This window comes from Triticum urartu, chromosome 6, assembly GCF_003073215.2.
Source record: "Triticum urartu cultivar G1812 chromosome 6, Tu2.1, whole genome shotgun sequence".
In the NCBI taxonomy this organism is placed as follows: Eukaryota; Viridiplantae; Streptophyta; class Magnoliopsida; order Poales; family Poaceae; genus Triticum; species Triticum urartu.
In genome coordinates, this window is record NC_053027.1 from 124,622,121 (window position 1) to 124,634,114 (window position 11,994).

Genomic DNA, 11,994 nt, shown 5'->3' on the forward strand with positions numbered 1-11,994 from the left:
CCCCAATAATAAGAATATCATATTTCTTTTTGACAGTAGGTAGAGGAAATTCAAAACCTCCAATAATAATCGATGGAATTTTTCCAATAGAGTTGATACTATGAACTTGAGGTTGTTTCCTCGGAAAGTGTACCGTATGCTCATTACCATTGACATGGAAAGTGACATTGCCTTTAGTGCAATCAATAATAGCCCCTGTAGTATTCAAAAAGGGTCTTCCAAGAACAATAGACATACTATCGTCCTCGGGAATATCAAGAATAACAAAGTCCGTTAAAATAGTAACGTTTGCAACTACAACAGGCACATCCTCACAAATACCGACAGGTATAGCAGTTGATTTATCAGCCATTTGCAAAGATATTTCAGCAGGTGTAAACTTATTCAAATCAAGTCTATGATATAAAGAGAGAGGCGTAACACTAACACCGGCTCCAAGATCACATAAAGCAGTTTTAACATAGTTTCTTTTAATGGAGCATGGTATAGTGGGTACTCCTGGTTCTCCAAGTTTCTTTGGTATTCCACCCTTAAAAGTATAATTAGCAAGCATGATGGAAATTTCAGCTTCTGGTATCTTTCTTTTATTAGTAACAATATCTTTCATATACTTAGCATAAGGATTCATTTTGAGCATATTAGTTAATCGCATACACAAAAAGATAGGTCTAATCATTTCAGCAAAGCGCTCAAAATCCTCATCATCCTTTTTCTTGGATGGTTTGGGAGGAAAAGGCATGGGTTTCTGAACCCATGGTTCTCTTTCTTTACCATGTTTCCTAGCAACAAAGTCTTTCTTATCATAACGTTGATTCTTTGATTATGGGTTATCAAGATCAACAACAGGTTCAATTTCTATATCATTATCATTACTAGGTTGAGCATCATCATGAACATTATCATTAACATTATCACTAGTTTCAGGTTCGTTACCAGATTGTGTTTCAGCATCAGAAATAGAAATATCATTTGGATTCTCAGGTGTTTCAGTAATAGGTTCACTAGAAGCATGCAAAGTCCTATCATTTTTCTTTTTCTTCCTTTTGGAAGGACAAGGTGCATCTATATTATTTCTCTGAGAATCTTGATCAATTCTCTTAGGGTGGCCTTCAGGATATAGAGGTTCCGGAGTTATTCTACCACCTCTAGTCATAACTCTAACATCATTATCATTATTCTTACTATTCAATTCATTGAGCAAATCATTCTGAGCCATATAATCACCCAAGTGTTAAAGCATATCAGCACTGCTTTTAATTCTCTACCAAAATAAGCATTGAAGTCTTCTTGCTTAGCCATAAATTTATCAAACTCATCTAAGCACGGGCTAGCAAACTTAGTAAATGGGATTTCAGCTTTATCATATCTATAGAGAGAATTTACCTTTACTACCTATGTCGGGTTATCAAGACCATGTATTTCTTCACTAGGAGATGGATTAAGATCATATATTTCTTCAACAGGAGGTAAATTAAGACCATGTATTTCTTCAATAGGGGTAAATTCTTAACATCTTCAGCTTTAATACCTTTTTCTTTCATAGATTTCTTTGCCTCTTGCATATCTTCAGGACTGAGAAATAGAATACCCATCTTCTTCGGAGTTGGTTTAGGAATAGGCTCAGGAGCTGGCTCAGGAAGTGTCCAATTATTTTCATTTGTCAACATATTATTCAATAGAATTTCAGCTTCATCCGGTGTTCTTTCCCTGAAAACAGAACCAACACAACTATCCAGGTAATCTCTGGAAGCACCGGTTAGTCCATTATAAAAGATATCAAGTATTTCATTTTTCTTAAGAGGATGATCATGCAAAGCATTAAGTAATTGGAGAAGCCTCCCCCAAGCTTGTGGGAGACTCTCTTCTTCAATTTGCACAAAATTATATATATCCCTTAAAGCAGCTTGTTTCTTATGAGTAGGGAAATATTTAGCAGAGAAGTAATAAATCATATCCTGGGGACTACGCACACAACCAGGATCAAGAGAATTAAACCATATCTTAGCATCACCCTTTAATGAGAACGGAAATATTTTAAGGATATAAAAGTAACAAGTTCTCTCATCATTACTGAACAGGGTAGCTATATCATTTAATTTAGTAAGATGTGCCACAACAGTTTCAGATTCGTAACCATGAAAAGGATCAGATTCAACCAAAGTAATTATATCAGGATCAACAGAGAATTCATAATCCTTATCAGTAACAAAGATAGGTGAAGTAGCAAAAGCAGGGTCAGGTTTCATTCTAGCATTAAGAGATTGTTGCTTCCATTTAGCTAATAGCCTCTTGAGTTCGTATCTATCTTTGCAAGCTAAAATAGCTAAAGCAGCTTCCTTTTCAAAAACATAACCCTCAGGAATAACAAGCGATTCATTTTCATTAGGGGGAGAGTCTTCATCATCACTTTCATCAATATTATCAGATTCAATATTTTCATTCTCTATAACCCTAGCAAGTTGTTCATCAAGAAATTCACCCTAGCAAAACTGGCATCATCAATAACATGCGACATATCAGAACGAATAGCAGAAGCATGTTTAGGTGTCGCAAGCTTACTCAAAACATAAGGTGAATCAAGTGCAGAGCTAGATGGCAGTTCCTTACCTCCCCTCGTAGTTGAGGGATAAATCTTGGTTTTTGGATCTCTCAAGTTCTTCATAATGATAAGCAGATATAAATCCCAAGTGACTCAAAGAATAGAGCTATGCTCCCCGGCAACGGCGCCAGAAAATAGTCTTGATAACCCACAAGTATAGGGGATCGCAACAGTTTTCGAGGGTAGAGTATTCAACCCAAATTTATTGATTCGACACAAGGGGAGCCAAAGAATATTCTCAAGTATTAGCAGCTGAGTGGTCAATTCAACCACACCTGGAAACTTAGTATCTGCAGCGAAGTGTTTATTAGCAAAGTAATATGATAGTTGTGGTAACGGTAGCAAAAAGGTAACGATAGCAAAAGTAATGTTTTTGGTATTTTATAGTGATTGTAACAGTAGCAACGGAAAAGTAAATAAGTGAAGAACAATATATGGAAAGCTCATAGGCAATGGATCGGTGATAGAGAATTATGCCGAATGCGGTTCATCATGTAACAGTCATAACATAGGGTGACACAGAACTAGCTCCAATTCATCAATGTAATGTAGGCATGTATTCTGAATATAGTCTTACGTGCTTATGGAAAAGAACTTGCATGCCATCTTTTGTCCTACCCTCCCGTGGCAGCGGAGTCCTAGCAGAAACTAAGGGACATTAAGGCCTCAATAGAGTACCGGACCAAAGCATTAACACATAGTGAATACATGAACTCCTCAAACTACGGTCATCACCAGTAAGTATCCCGATTATTGTCACTTCGGGGTTAACGGATCATAACACATAATAGGTGACTATAGACTTGCAAGATAGGATCAAGAACTCTCATATATTGATGAAAACATAATAGGTTCAGATCTGAAATCATGGCACTCGGGCCCTAGTGACAAGCATTAAGCATAGCAAAGTCATAGCAACATCAATCTCAGAACATAGTGGATACTAGGGATCAAACCCTAACAAAACTAACTTGATTACATGATAAATCTCATCCAACCCATCACCGTCCAGCAAGCCTACGATGGAATTACTCACGCACGACGGTGAGCATCATGAAATTGGTGATGGAGGAAGGTTGATGATGACGATGGCGACGGATTCCCCTCTCCGGAGCCCCGAACGGACTCCAGATCAGCCCTCCCGAGAGGTTTTAGGGCTTGGCAGCGGCTCCGTATCATAAAACACAATGAATCCTTCTCTCTGATTTTTTTCTCTCCAAAACCAAATATATAGAGTTGGAGTTGAGGTCGGAGGAGCTCCAGGGGGCCCACGAGGTAGGGGGCGCGCCCCCACCCTCGTGGCTAGGGTGTGGGCACCCTGGTCTTCATCTTTTACAAGGATTTTTTAATATTTCCGAAAAGATGTTCAGTGAAGTTTCAGGTCATTCCGAGAACTTTTGTTTCTGCACATAAATACCACCATGGCAATTCTGCTGAAAACAGCGTCAGTCCGGGTTAGTTCCATTCAAATCATGCAAGTTAGAGTCCAAAACAAGGGCAAAAGTGTTTGGAAAAGTAGATACGACAGAGACGTATCACCATCGCTACGGTTTAGCTTAAAGGAGTTAAAGCGGACAAGGGACGCAAGAGTTTATACTGGTTCGGCCCCTTACGGTGAAGGTGAAAGCCTAATCCAGTTGTGATGGAATTGCTAGGGTTTCGATGACCAGGGAGCGAATCCGCTTTGCCTGGCTCTCGAGTTGTTGTGTGTTGTCCCTAAACCGCCGCCGGGTCGTCCCTTTATATACACAGGTTGACGTCCGGCGGTTTACAGAATCCCGAGGCTGGTTCATAAACGTGTCCGGCTCGGTTTCTACCTTTCCTTGTCTTACAACATAAGTTACATATAATATGGCGGTTTACATCTACGGGCCCTAATCGCCTTCGGGCCCTGGGCCTTTATGTTAGATCTCCTCCATAAAGCGTCATCCCTTTTATCTTCATGGGCTTCAAACATGATTAACTCCTTGTGAAGATAACCCGGCCCCTTACGGCCGGTTTATACTTAATAGTAATATCCCCAACATTAGGCCCCAGATTGATTTGAACTTGTTCATGTCAATCTTCAACACTTATAAAAATTCCTACCTTTGCACCTTCGCATAGATCTTCTAAACCGCCATGACGTCATCCTCCAGATTTGTAGTAAACCGCCATGACGTTACCTGTTCATTAAAGCCGAAGATACTTTATTAATGAGCATCCAAAAATCGAGGCGACAACCTTGTTATATATCCATTTTTTGGGCTCCTCGATTCCCGCGCCTGTCGCTTATCTCTTTGCCTTATAAATAGGGCTGAGGATCCCTTTCCTTTTCCTCCCGTTGCCTCTTCATCTCTTCTTCCACCTCGCGACGCCTCTGCACCCAAGCGCCACCGCCGTCGTCGAGCTTCACCTCTGCCTCACCATTGGCCGCTGCATCAACCTAATCGCACCAGAAAAACGCGGCGCACCTCTACTGCTTCAACAGCTTCGGTAAGTCTTTCCCTCTTTCCTCTGTAGATCCATTTAGGGTTCACAGGGGTTCATGTTGTTCTTCTCTTGTTCTTCGTCAGTTCATACACAGCAGGCCTCAACTTTGATGCGTTCCGTGCGGTAGCTTTTAACCTAATGGTCGAAGGTTCAAGTCCTGCTATACCCAAAACAAAAAAAAACCACTCTTGTATTCGTAAGTATGCATAGTAGCCTTCAAAGAGCACTCTTTGGCCTCGAGAAAAGCCCCTTTCTCATCAACATCTCCACTTCGCTCGTTGTTTGAGGTAAGTATAAAGGAGATCAGACTGGCTCGGTCATTGATAGTCCGGCCTTCTCCTTATTCATTGGATAGGGCGCGGGGGAAAGTCAAGTCAAGCACTAGTTAGTTGGGGTGGGACGCACCAAAGCAGCGTTCGTTGCACTAGCGCCTTATCTTTTGAAGCTAAACAGAGGCTCGAAATATATCAGTCTTTATCTTGGCTATCAAACCATGCCTTCTATGTATAAAACCAATTTGAACTTTTGCGAACTGCTCCGGAACCAACTTTTTAGGTCTAAATCTTTTTCTTTTCCTGACTTGTAGTAGATCCAAAATGCTAGTGTGAACTTGTGAAACCTATTTTTCCTCACTTAGTCATTTTTTGCCTTAGATCTGTACCTTCCTTATTTGCGTAGCCGGTTTATCCTTTTAGAAAATAATCCGTCATATGCCATTAGTCCCCTTGTAAACCGCCCATCGCTTTACCAGCATCAGCCTCCGTTTTAACAATTTGATGCAACTCCTTTTCCTTAACCTGTTGCGCTTTATGCTTTGTCAATTGTGAATCGTAAACCGACATTAATCTTTTCCAGCTCTTCACTGAGGATGTCCAAACAATTTTATGCCTGTAACTGGGTCCCTTCCTGGGTTACTGAAGAGCAATTGAATGCATGCATCAGAACTGGCGCTTTACCGAAGCAAAGTGAAATCCAGTGGCGAGTTCCCGGTCCAGAAAACCCTCCTACCCCCAGAGATGGCGAAGTAGTAGTGTTTGTTAATCATATGAGCCATGGCTTTAAACCGCCTGGATCCAAGTTTTTCCGCGATGTACTTGCCAGCTTTCAGATCCACCCTCAAGATATTGGACCCAACTCTGTGTCCAATATTTGCAAGTTTCTGCTATGGGCAAAGGCAAATGGAGCACAGACTTGTCAACCTACGCCCACCTCAATGCTCAAGAATTGCACTCTGGCTTTTTAAACCGTCTGCACACAAACCATGACTACGAAGCCGGTTTAGTGAATCTGATGAAGGGGCGTTATGAGGTAACTACATAACCTTTTCTCTCCTATGTCCAATTTCAAGTACCAACTCCAGTAGCCCCCAAGGGCCGATTTATGATGTCAATCTAAATCGGGACTTTGCATCCAATTCTGCATACTTATCTTCCAAGGGCCGGTTTATCGTTTGATGATGAACCGGTACTTTTAACTTTGTAATCTTGAAACTTACATCAGTGTAGTTCCTAAGGGCCGGCTATCTTTCCAAGCTGAACCGGGACCTTAGTCGATGTTACTTTGAGCAAACATACATTAGCCCCCAAGTGTCAAGAATAATACTTGTATTGTGCTTGAAACTTTTAAAAAATTCTGATAATCAAGCAAATAGGCATTAGCCCCCAAGTGCCAAGTGTATAACTTGTTATGTGCTTGGGACTTCCAAATTTTACTGCCGCTTCATAATATGTCTTTCTCTTATAGGCCGAGCTGAGCAAAAAGGAAGCCCAAATCGCAGACTTTCAAGAAAATATCAAAACCCAGCAAGCAGAGACCTCCAAGGCCAAAGAAGAACTGACCAGCGCTTTAACAGCCATGGAGAAGCTGAAGGAAACTTTGAAGAAGGAACAGGCAGACAGGGGCATAGAAAAATCCTCTTTACAAAAGAGAGCCGAAGACGCAGAGGCAACCCTTAAACCGGTGGTCGAAGAACTGACCGGTTTAAAGTGGCGGATCAATGCCATGACCTCTGCTGTTTTTGGTAAGTATCTGTCCTGAAGCTTTTCAATAAACAATATCTCGTCGGTTGCCAGTTTACTGATGCTTGCAATAACACAGCAACCCGCATTACCCACCTGGGCTCTGACATGCAGATGAAGCTGAAAGCTGCCTATACAATGATAGAGCAGTTATATTCCGGAGCTCAACGGGCCATCTGCATGCTGCGCATAACAAACCGCCTCCAACTTTGATAAAGGAGACCATTGACAAATTCTCAATGCTGCCTGCCCATCTGGATGAGTTAAAGAGATCAGGTGCAAGGGCCGGTGCGCTGACTGCACTAATGCGGGTGAAGGCATGGATACCGGATCTTGACTCATCGGATATTGGCAGAGGCTATCCTAGCATAAAAGAGGATGGCTCCGAGTTTAACAATGATGATCTTCGGAGGCTGACAAAAGAAATGCACCCTATAGCGAGCAAATTGGCTGCAGAAATAGATCTCTCTCACTACCAGCCAGTTTATGATGCTGATCACAAAAGACTTCCTGCGCCAACACATGATGTAGAAGATCTTACGCCGCCAATCCGTAAGCATACCTATGCCCCTGATGTTGACCCCTCAAACCTTATAAGTGATGAAGCTGTGTTCCAAGCCTTGACTGGAATCGATTGGTCAACCATTGACTTCCAGCCACTGGGTAGAGAGGAGGAAGACGCACCGGCACAGGACGATCCACAGCCTTCAACTCAGCCCGGTGATGAGTCATGAACCGGAGGCCGGTTTAACCTATCGCAGCCTGCCTTTCTTGCTAAAACAATTATTCTGTGTGGGCATTAAAGCGCCTTATAATAGGCTAGTTCAAATACTTGTTTGTTATGCCATCGAGCATACTTGTTTTGCTTGATACTGATAACTCACCATGCTTTTGGGATCTATTATATGCATAATCCGCAGTGGCTGTATTTTAACTTGTTCCTGCATACAAGAGATTGAAAGTGTCCTGGCGGTTTACCACTGGACGGCTCATGATGCCCAAATATATAGCCTAGGTGTAGAGCCAAAGGCTGTATTTAAAAACAACCAGATATAAAGTAGATGATACCTGTTACCTCGTTGGTTGACCAACTGTTGTTATAATAAGGGTGATAACACCAATATGGAGTATTGATGACTCATTCCATGTTTGCCGGTTTACGATAAAACCGTACCGGGTTATGATAAACACCAGTTTTTATCCATATAATACCGGTGACTTGTAGTCAAAACCAGACCGGATCAACAAGTGCTGAATTATAGCTGATCATGTACTGACAACTTAGCGTTGTAAGCCATGCCGGGTTTTAATAAACGCCAGTTTATCAGAAAATATTTATAAATCTTATCAAAGTAGAAAAAACTTTGCAAAAAACACAAGAAGAAATATGCAAGGCTTTTCATGGGCTGCCAGGCCCTAAATCGAGGTTTTTCATGGGCTGCCAGGCCACTGAGTTAAACCATTTTTCAAAGCCTTTTAAGATGGACCTCAATCTTTAACCAATCATCGTTTTAACTTTGACAAGTTCAAGGTCTATGAGATTGACTTGTCAAACGCTCGATGGGTCATACCAGGTTTACCTGGACGGAGTGGCTTACTTAAAAAGGCAGGATAACCCAGGGTTTTAGGTGAATACACCTGGCTTCCAAGCCTGTCTTGATAGCCTATTGCAAGGGTGCAAACTCTTTGTTCTTTGAGAAGCAAAGAGCCCCCAAGCAACATTTGAGCTGTGCTCGATGGGTGCCTATGTTTGAGTTGTTCTGGTGCAACACTCTCTTTGGCCCCACATAATTTCCTTTTGGCCTTAAGCCTATCAAGAGGTGTAGCTATGGTGCGAATACAACCAAGCCCCCTAGTGATTTCCCTTTGGCCTTAAGCCGATCAAGAGGCGTAGCTATGGTTCGAATACGACCAAACCCCTTAGTGATTTCCTTTTATATGTGTGGCTTTATAAGCCGGATCAGTAGAACTCCGCTTTATAAATAGAAGCCCCGATGTAAACACACATGATGTAAAAACAACAAAGATCCCGCTTTAGCTGAGGCTCTGGTTTATTATATTGATCATAATATATACATTGTCATACTTATGTACATAAAAAGAGCCTATGGCTCAAGTATAGTAAGGCCGAAGATGAGCTATATTCCACGGCCACTGGGTCTCCTCCTCCGATTTACATGAGTCTTTGTGCTCTCGAACATCGACAAGGTAGGATGATCCATTGTGCAAATTTTTGCTGACCACAAAAGGCCCTTCCCAAGGTGGGGATAACTTGTGCATATCAGTCTGATCCTGGATGAGCCGGAGCACCAAATTGCCTTCTTGAAAAGTTCTGGTTTTAACCCGACAGCTATGATAACGTTGCAGATCTTGTTGCTAAATCGCCGAACGTGCCGCTGCAAGATCACGCTCCTCATCTAACAGGTCCAGTGAGCCCTGACATGCTTTCTCATTATCAGCTTCAACATAAGCCGCCACACGGGGCGAATCATGATGGATGTGACTAGGGAGAACCGCCTCTACTCCGTAAACCGTGAAGAAAGGCATGTAACCCGTAGATCTGTTTGGTGTGGTGTTGATACTCCATAACACAAAAGGTAACTCCTCCAACCAACAACCCAACATCCGCTTTAAAGGAACCATAAGCCGGGGTTTGATACCTCTCAAAATCTCTTGATTGGCCCTCTCTGCTTTACCATTAGATTGAGGGTGAGCCATTGATGACACGTCAAGCCAGATGAGCTCATGTTGATAAAATTCTTCCATAGCACCCTTGGACAGATTAGTACCACTATCAGTTATAATGCTATGTGGAAAACCAAACCGGAAGATCACCTTTTTGATGAATTGAACTACCGTGGCCGCATCACACTTGCTGACTAGCTCTGCCTCTACCCACTTGGTGAACTTATCAACCACCACCAATAAGTGGGTCTTCTTGTCCTCGGACCTCTTAAAGGGTCCAACCATATCCAGCCCCCAAGTTGCAAACGGCCAAGTGATTGGAATCATCCTTAATTCTTGGGCCGGAACATGAGCGCGGCATGCAAACTTCTGACAACCGTCACACCTCTTTACCAAATCCTCAGCGTCAGCATGAGCCGTCAACCAATAGAAGCCATGACGAAAAGCCTTAGCCACCAAGGATTTTGAACCGGCGTGGTGACCACAATCTCCTTCGTGGATCTCACGCAAAATCTCACAACCTTCTTGAGGAGACACACAATGCTGAAACGCCCCTGTTACGTTGCAATGATGCAGCTCCCCATTGACAATCGTCATTGACTTGGATCGCCGGATTATCTATTGGGCCAATGTTTCATCGTCTGGTAACTCGCCCATTTTCATGTACGCCAGGTATGGGACCGTCCAATCCAGAATAACGTGAAGAGCCGCCACCAATTGAGCCTCCGGGTCAGGCATAGCCAAATCCTCCTCCGTAGGTATCTTGACTAACGGATTATGTAGCACATCTAGAAAGGTATTAGGTGGCACCGGTTTACGTTGAGAGCCTAAGCGACTTAAAGCATCTGCCGCTTCATTCTTTCACCGGCCTATATGGTCAACCTGATAACCCTTGAAATGACCGGCCACTGTGTCCACCTCTCGTCTATACGCCGCCATGAGCGGATCCTTGGAATCCCAAGTGCCAGACACCTGTTGAGCCACCAGGTCCGAGTCACCAAAGCACTTAACCCGGCTTAGATTCATCTCCTTAGCCATCCGAAGACCATGGAGCAAGGCCCGATACTCAGCTGCATTGTTAGTGCAAGGGAACATTAAACGGAGAACATAACAAAACTTATCACCTCGTGGGGAAGTTAATGTGACTCCAGCCCCCGAGCCCTCCAATTGTCTGGACCCATCAAAATGAATAGTCCAATACGTGTTGTCTGACTTTTCCTCCAGTGCCTGCAACTCTGTCCAATCATTGATGAAGTCCACAAGTGCTTGGGATTTGATTGCTGTGCGAGGTGTATATTTTAAGCCATGAGGTCCAAGCTCAATAGCCCATTTGGCAATCCGGCCAGTTGCTTCTCTGTTTTGGATGATATCTCCCAAGGGGGCTGAACTGACCACTGTGATAGGATGACCCTGAAAATAATGCTTGAGCTTCCGTCTTGCCATGAAAACCCCATACACTAGCTTTTGCCAATGTGGGTACCTCTGTTTGGACTCAATAAGCACCTCGCTAATGTAATAAACTGGCTGTTGAACTGGATACTCCTTTCCGGCCTCCTTGCGCTCCACAACAATAGCCACACTAACAGCCCAGGCATTAGCATTCACATATAGCAATAAGGACTCTTTATCGACCGGAGCCGCAAGGACAGGTGGTTTGGCTAATTGCCTCTTCAAGTCCTCAAACGCTTTATTAGCAGCGTCACTCCAGACAAAGTCATCTGTCTTCTTGAGCATCTGATACAAAGGGATAGCCTTCTCCCCAAGGCGACTGATAAACCGGCCTAAGGCCGCAATCCGGCCCGCCAAGCGCTGAACATCATTGATACACGCCAGTTTAGCCAGAGATGTGATAGCTGTGATCTTCTCCGGATTAGCTTCAATGCCCCTATTAGACACCAGAAAACCCAAGAGCTTGCCTGCCGGTACACCAAAGACACATTTGGCCGGATTAAGCATCATCTTATAAACCCAAAGGTTATCAAAAGTTTCCTTCAAGTCATCTATCAATGTTTCCTCCTTTCTGGATTTCACCACAATATCATCCACATAAGCATGAACATTGCGCCCAATCTATTTATGAAGAAAATTCTGGACACAACACTGATAAGTTGCCTGGGCACTCTTGAGCCCAAAAGGCATAGATACATAGCAGAAGGCTCCAAAGGGAGTTATGAAAGCTATCTTCTCTTGGTCCTTAACTACCATTTTGATCTGATGATA